We start from the raw sequence: 16,462 nt of genomic DNA on the forward strand, positions 1-16,462 counted from the left end.
CCGGGAAGTGGCAAGAAGCCATGAATTCTGAGATGGATTCTATGTACTCTAACAAGGTTTGGAACCTAGTTGATGCGCCCGAAGGTATTGTACCCATCGGTTGCAAGTGGATCTTTAAGAAAAAGATCGGAGTAGATGGAAAGGTAGAGACCTATAAAGCAAGGCTAGTGGCTAAGGGGTATCGTCAAAGGGAAGGTGTTGACTACGACGAAATTTTCTCACCCGTAGCAATGCTAAAATCCATCAGAATTCTATTGGCTATTGCAGCACACTATGATTATGAGATCTGGCAGATTGATGTGAAAACCGCATTCCTCAACGGGAACCTCGAGGAGGAGGTGTATATGATGCAACCTGAGGGATTCGTGTCCAAGAACTGCCCAGATAAGGTGTGTAGGTTGCTTAGATCCATTTATAGACTAAAGTAAGCTTCCCGAAGTTGGAACATAAGATTTGATGAAGCAATCAGATCTTATGACTTCGTTAAGAACGAAGATGAGCCTTGTGTATACAGAAAGGTAAGTGGGAGCGCTATCACCTTTTTGGTGTTATATGTGGATGACATCCTCATCATTGGGAATGACGTAGGAATGCTATCCACAGTAAAGGCTTGGTTATCTAGACACGTCTCCATGAAGGACTTAGGGGAAGCATCCTATATCTTGGGGATTAGAATCTATAGAGATAGATCCAAGAGGATGCTTTGCTTGTCCCAATCCAGGTACATAGAAACCATTGTCAAAATGTTTGGCATTGAAAATTCTAAGAAAGGGCGAACATGTATATGATACCTAATGCCTCAGCAATAGGGTCTATCATGTATGTCATTCTATGTACTAGGCCTGATATAGCGCATGCTCAGAGTGTCACGAGCAGGTATCAGGCAGATCCAGGCTTGGAGCACTAGAAAGCAGTAAAGTGTATCCTTATGTACTTGAGAAGGACTAAGATTCTTTTACTAGTATATGGAGGTAATAGCCTTAAGATTGAAGGCTACACTGACTCATGTTTTCAGTCTGATGTCGATGATAGCAAGTCTAATTCAGGGTATGTGTACACCTTGAATGGAGGAGCAGTGTGCTGGAAGAGTTCCAAGTAAGATACCACTATTGACTCGACCACAGAGGCGGAGTATATTGCTGCATTAGATATAGCAAAGGAGGGAGTCTGGGTGAAGAAGTTCATCATAGATTTGGGAGTCGTTCTGGATAGCGAGAAGTCGACTTCCTTATATTGCGACAACTATGGGACGATTACTCAAATAAGGGAACCTGGGTCTCATCAGAAGTGTTCTGAGGAGGTTCCAACTTATCAGAGAGATCGTAACCCGAGGAGATGTAGCAGTGGAAAGAGTTCCATCCGAAGATAACATTGTAGATCCACTGACAAAGCCATTGTCTCAGATTGTCTTTGAGCGTCACAAGGGTCTGATGGGGATCAGACACATAGGTGATTGGCTTTAGGTCAAGTGGGAGATTGCTAGTCATAGGTGCCCAGCAAGCTAATCACGTGAGTGATGGAACGTGTGACTTGATACAGAATCTTTTTGCTTATTATATTTTGGCGTATATCACTTTATAACTATTGCATAAATGCATACATATATTGTGATGTCCTTGGATGTGTGCAATGGGAATCAGATCGTGATGAGATCACGATAATGAGATCGATTCACCTTTAAACACATATCCTAAATAATCCCGGTCATAGGTTGCTCGAGAGGGACATCGTGATAACCGGACAGACTGGTGTGCTGTATACCCGTCCATATGATGGATGCAGCTAGTCTCATAGCTGCTCGTGTAGGGACACTAGGGATACAGTACAAGTGCTCATTGGAGAATGAGTTCACTGATTGATCCGCTTACGGAATGCTGGATGGTTGATGATGCCTTATTGTCCGACAACGATTCCGTAGTCCTAGTGGTGTATGTGGTCCTTAGACTTGAGACACCAAGGATGTCTTGTATGAGTGCTCCACTCTTTAATACCAAACTTATAGGTTTGGCTGTCCCAGATCTAGTACAGCTGGTCATTGGGAGTGGTAGTCGACCTTACGAGGGCTATTGAGTGTCGATAGCGGATCATCCACTCTCGGCTTCATGAGAGGAATATCCCATGTGTTCTTGCTTAGACAAATCCCTGGCCAGAGTCATTCGGGTTGAGAGAGAAATAGTTCTCCGGGAGAATCCGATTAGAGCGAGACTCGAGTAGAAACCGTATGGGTCTGACAGCACCATGCTCGATATACGGTCTTTGGGATATTAGATGGATGAGGGACTATAGGTACACAGTAACTGAGGACAGACAGGTCCAATGGATTGGATTCCCCTATATCGTCTGGGGACTACGGCGTAGTGGCCTAGTACGTTCGTAGTCGTTGAGTCGAGTGAATTATTACAGAGATAATAATTCACTGAGTTAGAAGGAGTTCTGACAGGTATGACTCACGGCCAGCTCGATATTGAGCCTAGAGGGTCACACACATATGGTAGGGATTGCGATGAGTAGAGGTTCGGATATGAGATATCCGACGGAGCCCTTGTCTTATTGGATGCAGATCCAATACCCACTAGGGGAGGACCTATTAGGGTTTGACAGGGGACCTCTATAAATAGGATGGATTCAGAGCCTCATAGGCTAGAGCCTTTGCTTGCCTTTCCTATTCTCCTCTTGCTCTCCACCTCAGATCAGGCCTGGAGTTTTTGAAGAGCGTCGTCGCAACCCTACTATGTGGATCACCGCTAGAGAGGAGGACGCTTGACCTCCTTTACCCTCTCCTAAGGATCTGCAAGGAAACAGGGATATACGATCTCCCTAGGTAACACAATCTACTCTATACGCAGTTTCATGTTTCGCGGATTTTTGCGCACTAATCTTCGCACGACGACGAACATCTTTTTGGGAATCGGGGATTTTGTTTTCTTATTCTTCCGCTGCGCATGTGATGTCGCCCCCAAGATTTCTCAACAATTTTATAGGAAGGGGAAACAGGTGATACTGCACAGGAAATGTGAGGGCGACGTAACAACGATTTGCACACAACAAATGGAGAAGATTTTGCATAAAGTATGCAGCGACTTTTTGGTACAACTTGAGCAGCAAACTAAGGGAGATCCAACAGAATTTGAAGATCCAAATCTACTTCCTTTGCTTGCTGAATTTTCAGATATATTTGATGAACCGCGCAGCCTACCTCTTACTCTTCGGTTTGATCATTATATAATGATTCTTCGAGGCAAATGTGTAACAACCCTCATTTCTGAATTTTCGTATAAGTTTCTAGTTGAAATATAAGTATCTATTTTAAATTTGATAAAAAGTCAAAGTATGAATCTGAGAACTTATTCATAAGATTTGGAGGATTTGTTCAAAAAAAAAAAAATCTGAGGACCTATATGTAAACCCTGAGGACCTAATCGTAAATATAATAATACAAGGACTAAACTGCAAAATGCACAAAAATACAAATCCCACCGTTTAATCCTCTTTGCCTTCGTTCTTAAGGAAGTAGAGAAGGCAGCTGCATGGATGATCAGGGAAAGAAAGAAAGAAAGAAGAAGAAGAAGAAGAAGAAGAAGAAGAAGAAGAAGAAGAAGAAGAAGAAAATTGGGGCTTTAAGGTTTCTTGCTCAAATCTTCTCATTTAGGGCCATAATTCTCAAAGGCAAGTGTTCTAACCCCATCCTACAAAAGAATTAGTCTATGTTCCTATATTGATTCTGAAAGATTTATGCTTAGACTCTGATATTTCTCTCTTTGGACATAAAACCAAGGATCTAAAATTTTTTTAGTAAACTGACCCCTATACACTGTTTCAGCTATAAATTTTAGCACCAAATGTGGATTTAGGCAAGACCAAGATTTTTTGAAATTAAACTCTTATATCTTTCTTTTGACACTGATTTTGTAGATTTTGGACACCGAATACTTACCCAAACGTCCGTTTCAAATGAGCCTATAGATGCTGCAGAACAGGGATCAAAATTTCTGACCTTTCGATACTAAAATACCTATAAGTCCCTGTTGGAAATTTTAATTTATACCAAACTGATTTCATTTGAAACTAGAGTTGTAAACCTTTCTTCTGAGATATTGATTGAAAAATTTGGAATTCAAATGCCTACCCTATTATCTGTTGAATCCGACCCTATGAATTCTGCAAAACAGTGATTTTGTTTTTGACCTTGTGTTACCACATGAAAGGTAACTCCTTGTTGTAAACAATGATTCATACGAAACTAGTTTCAACAGAAAATAGATTGATATATCTTTCAACATTAGCTTTCTTAAGGGTATTGGAGCATAATTGATAATCTGAAGTATTTGTTCAATGTGCCTCTTGAATTCTGTCAGAAATCGAGCTTTGGTCGATTTCGCGTATTCTGTTTCATTCGTTTGGAAATAGATTCCATTCAGTCCCTTTCGCTCAATTGAGGCTTATGTTGGTGCTTGAATTCTGGTTTGATATTGTCTATAAATTATTTATATTCTTGAATCCTTTTGTGTAATGTTTATGCTATATCACATTGACACACATATAGGCACATGTATATCCCATTGTTCCGAATTTGCTTTCGATATGTGCCTATTCTAGTTTAATTCCTTTGGATATTGAATTCATCTAACCTTCTTATTTGAATGGAGCTATATATGATTGCTTGGAATCCGTGTATACTCTTGCTTTCATTTCATTCCAAATCTGAATACATTTGTGAGAGATTGTTGCTTGCATCGTATTGACTCATAAAGGCACATGTACATTTTGTTGTTCTACGTGTGCTTCCGATATATGCTATTTTTTGTTCATACTGCCTTTTGTACTCTAGTGTTGTGGGACAATTTGAACCTTTGCCAGAAATGGTAAAGGGAGTTATGCATAGAGCCTGCGATGCTCTGTCGGCCCCCTCTAACTTCACCTAGACGTGGGTGGGTGGAGCTCCCAAACGTGGGAGACTTCTGTCTGGTGGTCATTCAGAAATGGATGAATCACATTCTGTCTGTGGTCCCACTTCACCTTTTGTATGTTTGATATGATATCGAGAGCTTTGGTTATGTGTTTCTGTACTTGCTTTGGATAAGAATGATATGAATGCAACGTCAAAGACGATGTTTGAGCTTCTGTTTGGTATTTGTTTTTTATATGCTCCGAAATGTTCCATACGCCATTGATAAGCTCCTGAACATTTCATAAACCACTAATAAGCTCCGAAACATTTCATTTATTATTTATATGCTCCGAAATGTTTCATTCATCGTTGATATGCTTCCAAATGTTCCATACGCCGTTGATATGCTCCGGAACATTTCATACGCCATTGATAAGCTCCGAAATGTTTCATTCATTGTCGATATGCTTCGAAATGTTCCGTACGCCATTGATATGCTCCGGAACATTTCATACGCCATTGATGAGCTCCGAAATGTTTCATTCATTGTTGATATGCTTCGAAATGTTCCATACGCCGTTGATATGCTCCAGAACATTTCATACGTCATTAATAAGCTCCGAAATGTTTCATTTGTTATTGATATGCTTCGAAACGTTTCATTCATTGTTGATATGCTCCAATTACTCTATGCTCCTTCTATTATGAACCAAATATGTTTGATTGAAATGACAATTGTGATTCTACACCTAATGATATTACATCTATGAATTCTTATATTCTGCCTTGCATTTTGAAACTTTATCTCTTCGGAAATTATCCTCTTTTGACATGGATATGTTAGTCTCTTGCTGAGCTCTATATGCTCACCCCATTGTTGTATAAATTTTTCAGGATAGCTTGTCGCTTGCTTAAATGTTAAGATTGGGTTGAGGCGGTGGAAAGCTAAAAGATTTTGGGCAGATCTTTATTAGTATATATGTTTTTGTTGTATAAGCACACGCTGCATCTAATGAAATGTTGACGATGAATCTAAACTTGTGGATTTTGTATAAATTTAAAGGACCTCTCATGTTTAAGATTCTGGAATGTTAAGTTTAATGTATGATGATATGAACTTATGGTGAATAGTTGGAGTTCTGATTGTATAATTTATTTAGCTTGTGGATTTATAAATGTTGTTCATGTTTGACAAGTTGGCTTAGGTTGCCATAAATGTGAATTATCGAGTGATGTGATATATGATTATAAACTGCATAGGTTTTATAGATGTGAATTTGATATAATGTTTTTCAGTGTCCTCAAATGTGTGTTTGGATCCTAGATTGGTTTGCGATGAAAGTTTTAATCATATCTCTATTATTTTGAGGGGCGTGACATTTGGTATCAGAGCATGGTTTGAGGATCACTGGAATATTTGATATGTTGACGTGCAAAATCTATTGAGGTCTAGTGAACTATAGTGATTGGTGGAAATTTTCTTTGATGTATTTTAGGAATCAAGGATGATGAGGTAATTTGGTCCTCCTATTTCAATTGTTTCTGATTAATTAAGTGGGATGAAAGGGTTGATCGAGGATATCAAATCAGAGTAGCGCAATGAAAGCATGGTGAACCTAATTTCATTGGTGGTAGAAAAATGAATGATGCAGATGGAGAAGATATTTGATATACAAAATTGTTCTGATGATCGAAAAATTTCTTTTGCCACCTTATATTGGAAGTAGAGGCTGATTATTAATGGCAACAATGAAAAGAATTTTTGGAGATATGTGGCAAGAATAATAAGTACAAGTTTACCAATAAAAATATGATTGGAAATGAATCAGAAAGTAATAACAAAAGGGTCAAGACATTTGGATTTGAAATGGGAAGTCACTACAAAAGACTCAATCACATGTGAATTGTAAGTTAAATTATGAAAGAAGTTTGTGCTTTCGGGTGACTGGAGTCTATTTTGCTTGTGGAAAGTTGGATCATAAAATAAAAGACTGCCCTTTGAACAAGAAGAAAGAGTCACTGTCTCTTAAATCATCAGCCCATGTTAGAGTGTATGCTATCACTGAATATGTTTTTAAAACTTCTGAATTAGTGATCGAAGGTATTATGCATGTTTATAAAAGAATGCAAATATTTGTTTGACCATGGGTCTCATCTATGATTTGATTCGTAATATTTTGCTTATCACTTGGGCATTCAACCTAGACCACTGCATTATGTGATATATGTTAAATACGATCATTGGAGATTCTTTGATAATGAACTTGAATCTGGTCCTCTTGTCTGATTTTTATTGGAGAACTTGAACTTTTGCTGATTTAGTTCTCCTAGAGATTTGGAGTTTTGATATTATATTTGGTATGGATTGGCTATCTTCCTATCATACCAGTATGGATTGGTATATAACAAATGATTGCTTTTTGCATATTTGATCAATCGATCTTTTATTTTCAAAGTATTGGACATGATTTATCTCCTTGCCTAATGTATCCCAGGATGACTTATTTGGATTACCTCCAAACGTGACTTTGCTTTTGATTTGGTCTTTGGGACAATCCCAATATCTAAGCCTTTCTACAGAATGATATCATTTGAGTAAGTGGAATTAGAAAAGCAACTAGAAGGACTATTAAATAAAGATTTTATTTGGTTTAATATTTCGTCATGGGGTGCTTCGGTGTTAGTTAAAAAGATAGAGGGAACATTGAGGCTTTGTATTGAATTTAGATAGTTGAATCAGGTGACCATCAAAAACAAGTATCCCATACCCAGAATTGATGATTTGTTTGATCAACTACAGGGTGCACAAGTATTCTCTAAGATTGATCTGAGGTCAGGTTACTATCAGTTGAAGATCAAGGAGGAGGATATTCCAAAAACAACTTTTAGAACTCGATATGGTCACTATGAATTCTTGGTGATGCCTTTTGGTTTGACTAATGCCCCTGCAGCTTTTATGGAACTAATGAATAGGATATTTCAACCGCTATTGGATGATTGTGTAATTGTATTCATTGATGATATATTGGTGTATTCAAGGAGTAATCAGGAGCATGAGGAACACTTGAGAAATGTATTGTCCATATTAAGAGAAAAGAAGTTGTATGCAAAGTTCAGCAAATGTGAATTTTGGTTGAATAAAGTTGCTTTCTTAGGCCATGTGATTTCAGGGAAGGGTATATCTATTGATACAAAGAAAGTGGAAGCTGAAGTTGAATGGGATGTACCAACAAATGTAACAAAAGTGTTCCTCATGGCAGGTTATTACAGGAGATTTGTGGAGGGATTTTCTCGAATCGCTCAACCTCTCACCAACCTCACTAAAAAGAATATGAAATTTGTATGGGGTGATGATTGTGAGCAAAGTTTTCAAGAGTTAAAAAGAAGATTAACTAGTGCCCCTATTCTCACTATTCCAAGTGGTAGTGAGGGATTTGTAGTTTATACTGATGCTTCAAGAAAGGGCCTTGGATGTGTTTTGATGCAGGAAGGGAGAGTGATTGCTTATGCTTCTAGGCAACTAAAAGGTTATGAGCTGAATTATCCAACTCATGATTTGGAATTGGCAGTAATTGTTTTTGCTCTAAAGATTTGGAGACATTATTTGTATGGTCGACAATTTGAAATCTTTACTGATCACAAGAGTTTAAAATATATTTTCACTCAGAAAGAGTTAAACATAAGGCAACGAAGATGGATAGAACTTCTGAAGGATTATGATTGTGCCATCCGTTATCACCCGGGCAAAGCCAATGTTGTAGCTGATGCACTTAGTAGAAAATCTACAAGTTTTATGGCTAGTTTGGTCGTGAAGCAATGGAAGTTATTAGAAGAAAATTTTGATTTAAATGCTATGAGGAAAGAGCAAGACTCAATGATATTGATGGCCTCTATTCAGGTGCAATCTGATCTTATTCAACAAATTAAGGAAGGACAATTACGAGATCCACGTTTAATCTACTTGAGGAATTAAGTAGAAAAGAACTTGAAGCCAAAATTTCAAATTTCAAAGGATGGCCTATTGAGATTTGGGGATAGAGTATATGTACCTAATGAACCAGATATCAAGAACCAAATCCTAAAGGAAAGTTAAGCCCAAGATTGGGTTGGTTCTGTCGCTTAAAGGATTGCCTTACCACCATCGTTGTGCCTTATCCATAATATATTTCATGTTTCGATGATTAGAGAGTATATACCTGATCCTTCTCATATCATTAAGTATGATTTGATGGAGATCGATAAAGATTTATCTTATGTGGAAGAGCTTACTCAGATTGTTGATAAGAAAGAAAAGATCCGAAGGAATCGGGTCATCCCTCTGGTTCAAGTAATTTGGAGACATCATTCTGGAGAGGAAACAACCTGGGAGCTAGAGGAGGAAATGAAAAAGGTGTATCCCCATCTTTTCATCGATAGAGGTATGATAAATTTAGAGGACTAATTTTTTCTTTTAAGGGGGGGAGAGTGTAACATCCCTCATTTTTGAATTTTCGTATAAGTTTCTAGTTGTAATATAAGTATCTATTTTAAATTTGATAAAAAGTCAAAGTATGAATTTGAGAACTTATTCATAAGATCTGGAGGATTTTTTCAAAAAAAAAAATATGAGGTCCTATATGTAAACCCTGAGGACCTAATCGTAAATATAATAATATAAGGACTAAACTGCAAAATGCACAAAAATACAAATCCCACCGTTTAAGCCTCTCTACCTTCGTTCTTAAGGAAGCAGAGAAGGCAGCTACGTGGATGATCAAGGAAAGAAAGAAAGAAGAAGAAGAAGAAAAAGAAGAAGAAGGAGAAGAAGAAGAAAATTTGGGCTTTAAGGTTTCTTGCTCAAATCTTCTCATTTAGGGCCATAATTCTCAAAGGCAAGTATTCTAACTCCATCCTATAGAAGTATTAGTCTATGTTTCTATATTGATTCTGAAAGATTTATGCTTAGACTCTGATATTTCTCTCTTTGGACATAAAACCAAGGATCTGAAATTTTTTCAGTAAACTGACCCATATACACTGTTTCAGCTATAAATTTTAGCACCAAATGTGGACTTAGGCAAGACCTAGTTCGTTTGAAATTATACTCTTATATCTTTCTTTTGACACTGATTTTGTAGATTTTGGACACCGAATACTTACCCAAACGTCCGTTTCGAATGAGCCTATAGATGCTGCAGAATAGGGATCAAAATTTCTGACCTTTCGATACTAAAATACCTATAAGTCCCTGTTGGAAAATCTGATTTGTACCAAACTAATTTTATTTGAAACTAGACTTGTAAACCTTTCTTCTAAAATATTGATTGAAAAATTTGAAATTTAAATGCCTACCCTATTATCTATTGAATCCGACCCTATGAATTCTTCAAAACAGTGATTTTGTTTTTGACCATGTGTTACCACATGAAAGGTAACTCCTTGTTGGAAACCATGATTCGTACGAAACTTGTTTCAACAGAAAATAGATTGATATATCTTTCAACAATAGCTTTCTTAAGGGTATTGGAGCATAATTGATAATCTGAAGTATTTGTTCAATGTGCCTCTTGAATTCTGTCAGAAATCGAGCTTTGGTCGATTTCGCGTTTTTTGTTTCATTCATTTGGAAATAGATTTCATTCAGTCCCTTTCGCTAAATTGAGGCTTATGTTGGTGCTTGAATTCTGGTTTGATCTTGTCTATAAATTATTTATATTCTTGAATCCTTTTGTGTAATGTTTATGCTATATCGTATTGACACATATAGGCACATGTATTTCCCATTGTTCCGCATTTGCTTTCGATATGTGCCTATTCTAGTTTAATTCATTTGGATATTGAATTCATCTAACCTTCTTATTTGAATGGAGCTATATATGATTGCTTGGAATTCGTGTATACTCTTGCTTTCATTTCATTCCAAATCTGAATACATTTGTGAGAGATTGTTGCTTGCATCGTATTGACTCGTAAAGGCACATGTACATTTTGTTGTTCCGCGTGTGCTTCCGATATATGCTATTTATTGTTCATACAACCTTTTGTACTCTAGTGTTTTGGGATAATGTGAACCTTTGCCAGAAATGGTAAAGGGAGTTATGCATAGAGCCTACGATGCTCTGCTGGCCCCCTCTAACTTCACCTAGACGTGGGTGGATGGAGCTCCCAGACGTGAGAGACTTCTGTCTGGTGGTCATTCAGAAATGGATGAATCACATTCTGTCTGTGGTCCCACTACACCTTCTGTATGTTTGATATGATATCCAGAGCTTTAGTTATGTGTTTCTGTACATGCTTTGGATAAGAATGATATGAATGCAACGTCAAAGACGACGTTTGAGCTTCTGTTTGGTATTTGTTATTGATATGCTCCGAAATGTTCCATACGCCGTTGATATGCTTCGGAACATTTCATACGCCACTAATAAGCTCCGAAACATTTCATTTGTTATTTATATGCTCCGAAATATTTTATTCATCATTGATATGCTTCGAAATGTTCCATACGCCGTTGATATGCTCCGGAACATTTCATACGCCATTGATAAGCTCCGAAATGTTTCATTCATTGTTGATATACTTCGAAATGTTCCATACGCTGTTGATATGCTCCGGAACATTTCATACGCCATTGATAAGCTCCGAAATGTTTCATTCTTTGTTGATATGCTTCGAAATGTTCCATACGCCGTTGATATGCTCCGGAACATTTCATACGTCATTGATAAGCTCCGAAATGTTTCATTTATTATTGATATGCTTCGAAACGTTTCATTCATTGTTGATATGCTCCAATTACTCTATGCTCTATCTGTTATGAACCAAATATGTTTGATTGAAATGACAACTGTGATTCTGCACCTAATTGTCACGCACCTCAAAATATCGACAATATTAAAATTTTCATCACAACTAATCCATGATCCAAACACACAATTGAGGTCACTAAGAAAACATTCAGATCAAAATTTCACCTCTATTGTCTACAGATTTATAACCCTGTGCAGTTCATAAACATACCACACATCACTCGATAATTCATACAATCTGAACTCAAACCATCAAAATAATAACCACAACATAAATTCACAAGTGGGAAAGTCTATGCAGTCACCAAACCAACGATTACCATAAGTTCATATCATTACATGAATTTAACTTAACATTCGAAAATCCTAAACATGAGGGATCCTTTAACTTACACAAAATCCACAGGTTTAGATTCATCGTCAACATTTCGTTAGATACAAAGTGGCTTATACAACAAATACATATATGCTAATAAAGATCTTCCCAAAACCTTCTAACTTTCCACTGCCTCAGCCCAATCTTAACATTTAAGCAAGCGATACGCTATCCTGAAAAATTTATCAACAAATGGGGTGAGCATATAGAGCTCAGCAAGTGACTAACATATCCATATCAAAATAGGGCAATTTCCAAAGAGATAAAGTTTTCAAAATGCAAGGCAGAATATACGAATTCATAGACGTATTATCATTAGGTGCAGAATCACAATTGTCATTTCAATCATACATAATTGGTTCATAACAGATGGGGCATAGAGTAATTGGAGCATAACAGCAACGAATGAAACGTTTTGGAGCATATCAATAACAAATGAAACATATCGAAGCTTATCAATGGCATATGAAAGGTTCCGGAGCATATCAATGGCGTATGGTACATTTCGAAGCATATCAATAACAACTGAAACATATCGGAGCTTATCAATGGCATATGAAATGTTTCGGAGCATAACAATGGCATATGGAATATTTCGAAGCATATCAATAACAAATACCGTACAGAAGCTCAAACGTCGTCTTTGACGTTGCAATCATATCATTCTTATCCAAAGCATATACCGAAACACATAACCAAAGCTCTGGATATCATATCAAACATACAGAAGGTGTAGTGGGACCTCAGACAGAACATGATTCATCCATTTCTGAATGACCACTAGACAGAAGTCTCCCATGTTTGGGAGCTCCATCCACCCACGTCTAGGTTAAGCCAAAGGGGGCCGATAGAGTATCGCAGGCTCTAAACACATACCCTTTACCATTTCTGGCAAAGGTCCAGATAATCCCACAAACACGAGAGTACAAGAGGGCAGTTTTAACAATAAGTAGCATATATCGGAAGCACACGCGGAACAACAAAACGTACATGTGCCTTTTCGAGACAATACGATGCAAGGAACAAATCTCTCACAAATGTATTCAGATTTGGAATGAAATGAAAGCTAGGTTATACAGGGATTCCAAGCAATCATATTTAGCTCAATTCAAATAAGAAGGTTAGATGAATTCAATATCCAAAGGAATGGAACAGAATACGCGAAATCGACCAAAGCTCGAATTCTGACAGAATTCAAGTGGCACATAGAACAAATACTTCGGAATATCAATTATGCTCCAATACCCATAAGAAAACTACTGTTGAAAGATATATCAAACTGTTTTCTGATGAAATAAGTTTCATACGAATCAAGGTTTCGAACAATGAGTTACCATGGATTTAGTGACCAAAAGTCAAAGACTAAATCACTGTTTTACAGAATCTATAGGGCGGAATCAACGGATAGCAGGATAGGCCTTTAAATTCCAAAATTTTCAATCTATATATCAAAAGAAAGATTTACAAGTCTAGTTTCAAATAAAATTAGTTTGGTATAAATCAGAATTTCCAACAGGGAGTTATAGGCATTTTAGTATCGAAAGTTCAGAAATCTTGATCCCTGTTTTAAAGCATCCATAGGCTCATTTGAAACAGACATTTGGGTAAGTATTCGGAGTCCAAAATTTTCAAAATTAGTGTCAAAAGGAAGGTATAAGAGTCTACTTTCAAATAAACAAGGTCCTGCCTAAATCCATGTTTGATACTGAAAACTATGGCTGGAATAATGTATTGGGGTCAGTTTACCGAAAAATTTCAGATCCATGATTTTTGTATCCAACAAGAGAAATATCCGGTTCTAGGCTGAAATCTTTTGAATAATTCAGAACAAATATGAAATCAAAGGCTAATAATTCTGTAGGATGGGGTTAGAACACTTGCCTTTGAGAATTATAGCCCTAAATGAGAAGATTTGAGCAAGAACCCTTAAAGCCCCAATTTTTTCTTCTTTTTCTTTTCTTCTTCTTCTTCTTCTTCTTCTTCTTCTTCTTCTTCTTCTTTCTTTCTTTCCCTGATCATCCACGCAGCTGCCTTCTCTGCTTCCTTAAGAACGAAGGCAGAGAGACTTAAACGGTGGGATTTGTCATTTTGTATATTTTGCAATTTAGTCCTTGTATTTATTATATTTTCGATTAGGCCCTTAGGGTTTACATATAGGTCCTCAGATTTTTCTTTAACAAATCCTCCAACTCTTATGAATAAGTTATTAGATTCATACTTTGAAATTTTATCAAACTTAAAATAGATACTTACATTACAATTAGAAACTTATACGAAAATTTAGAAATGAGGGATGTTACACTAATGATATTACGTCTATGAATTCTTATATTCTGCCTTACATTTTGAAACTTTATCCCTTCGGAAATTATTATCTTTTGACATGGATATGTTAGTCACTTGCTGAGCTCTATATGCTCACCCCGTTATTGTATAAATTTTTCAGGATAGCTTGTCGCTTGCTTAAATGTTAAGATTGGGTTGAGGCGGTGGAAAGCTAAAAGATTTTGGGCAGATCTTTATTAGTATATATGTTTTTGTTGTATAAGCACACGCTGCATCTAATGAAATGTTGACGATGAATCTAAACTTGTGGATTTTGTAAAAGTTTAAAGGACCTCTCATGTTTAAGATTCTGGAATGTTAAGTTTAATGTATGATGATATGAACTTGTGGTGAATAGTTAGAGTTCTGATTGTATAATTTATTTAGCTTGTGGATTTATAAATGTTGTTCATGTTTGACAAGTTGGCTTAGGTTGCCATAAATGTGAATTATCGAGTGATGTGATATATGATTATAAACTGCACAGGTTTTATAGATGTGAATTTGATAGAATGTTTTTCAGTGTCCTCAAATGTGTGTTTGGATCCTGGATTGGTTTGCGATGAAAGTTTTAATAATATCGCTATTATTTTGAGGGGCGTGACAAAATGTCCAGTAAATACTCAGCCATATCAGTATCCACATCTCCAGAAGGATGAAATAGAAAGGATTATAAAAGAGATGCTCAAAACAGGAGTTATTTGCCCAAGTTGCAACCCTTACTCTTCACTGGTGCTCCTCGTACGAAAGAAGGACAGAACATGGCGATTGTTTATTGATTACCGAGCTCTCAATGGCATAACCGTCAAGGATAAATATCCTATTCCAATAGTAGATGAATTGCTAGATGAAAGGGAACACAAATCTTCACAAAGCTGGACCTTTGATCCGGGTATCATCAAATACGAGTGTGCGAAGAAGACATACCGAAAACCACCTTTTGAACACACAACAACCACTATGAATTTTTGCTTTCCTCAACAGAAGGTGGAATATCGTGGGCATATCATATTAGAGGAAGGTGTAGTAGTGGACCCCTCCAAAATAGAAGCAATGCAGAACTGGGCGACCTCGAGGAACATAGAATTGCTGCATGGATTTCTGGGTTTAATAGGCTACTACCACAAGTTCGTTAAAAACTATGGAAAGATCAGTGTACCACTTACTTCCTTACTGAAAAAAGATGTCTTTCAATGGTCGGACAGAGCCTCCACTGCCTTCAACAAACTTAAGGTAGCCATGACGACGACGCCGGGGCTAGCACTACTAGATTTCAACCGACCCTTCATTATTGAGGTCGACGCATTTGGAGTCAGAATTAGTGTCATTCTCATGCAAGATGGTCAACCACTCGCATACACTAGCAAGGCATTATCTCCCTCCCATCAAAATAAGTCAACATATGATAAGGAGATGCTCGCCATTGTGCGCGCAGCAACGAGGTGGAGACCCTACTTGATTGGTCGACAATTTCAAATTAAAATTGACCATAAAAGCCTCAAGTACTTTTTGGAGCGAAAGATATCATCCCTTGAGCAGCAAAAATGGCTACCCGAGCAAGCTGAAGTTTCGACCGTTTCACTTTCGACCAGTGACTTCCTTGAAGATATTAAGATGGAATGGCAGGAAGATTCAAAGACTAGTAAGATTTTAAAAAAATTAGAGGAAGCACCAAGCTTCGTGGCTCATTACAATTTGGACTCAAAAGAATTACACTATAAGGGATGCATTGTGCTTATGATAAATTCTACTTGCATCTTCACGAGCAGATTTTGGATAAAGTTATTCCATATGCAGGGTACTAAATTGAAAAGGAGTACGGCATATCACCTACAAATCAACGGCTAGACAAAAGTTGTAAATAGGTGCTTGGAGACAGCCCAAAGCCACCCACCAAATATGACTATCCAAGGAGAACTCCAAACCTAGCCAAGTGCCATTATTGATCGACAGATCGTGACTCGATGACGATGACCCAGTACTAAAGTGCTAATACAGTGGGTGAACCTACCAACAGAAGATGCCACTTGGGAGAACTATGATGACATGAAGATCAAATTCCCAAAATTCATGAATCGTCAGCCT

Source organism: Musa acuminata, chromosome BXJ2-5 (assembly GCF_036884655.1).
Source record: "Musa acuminata AAA Group cultivar baxijiao chromosome BXJ2-5, Cavendish_Baxijiao_AAA, whole genome shotgun sequence".
Lineage (NCBI taxonomy): Eukaryota > Viridiplantae > Streptophyta > Magnoliopsida > Zingiberales > Musaceae > Musa > Musa acuminata.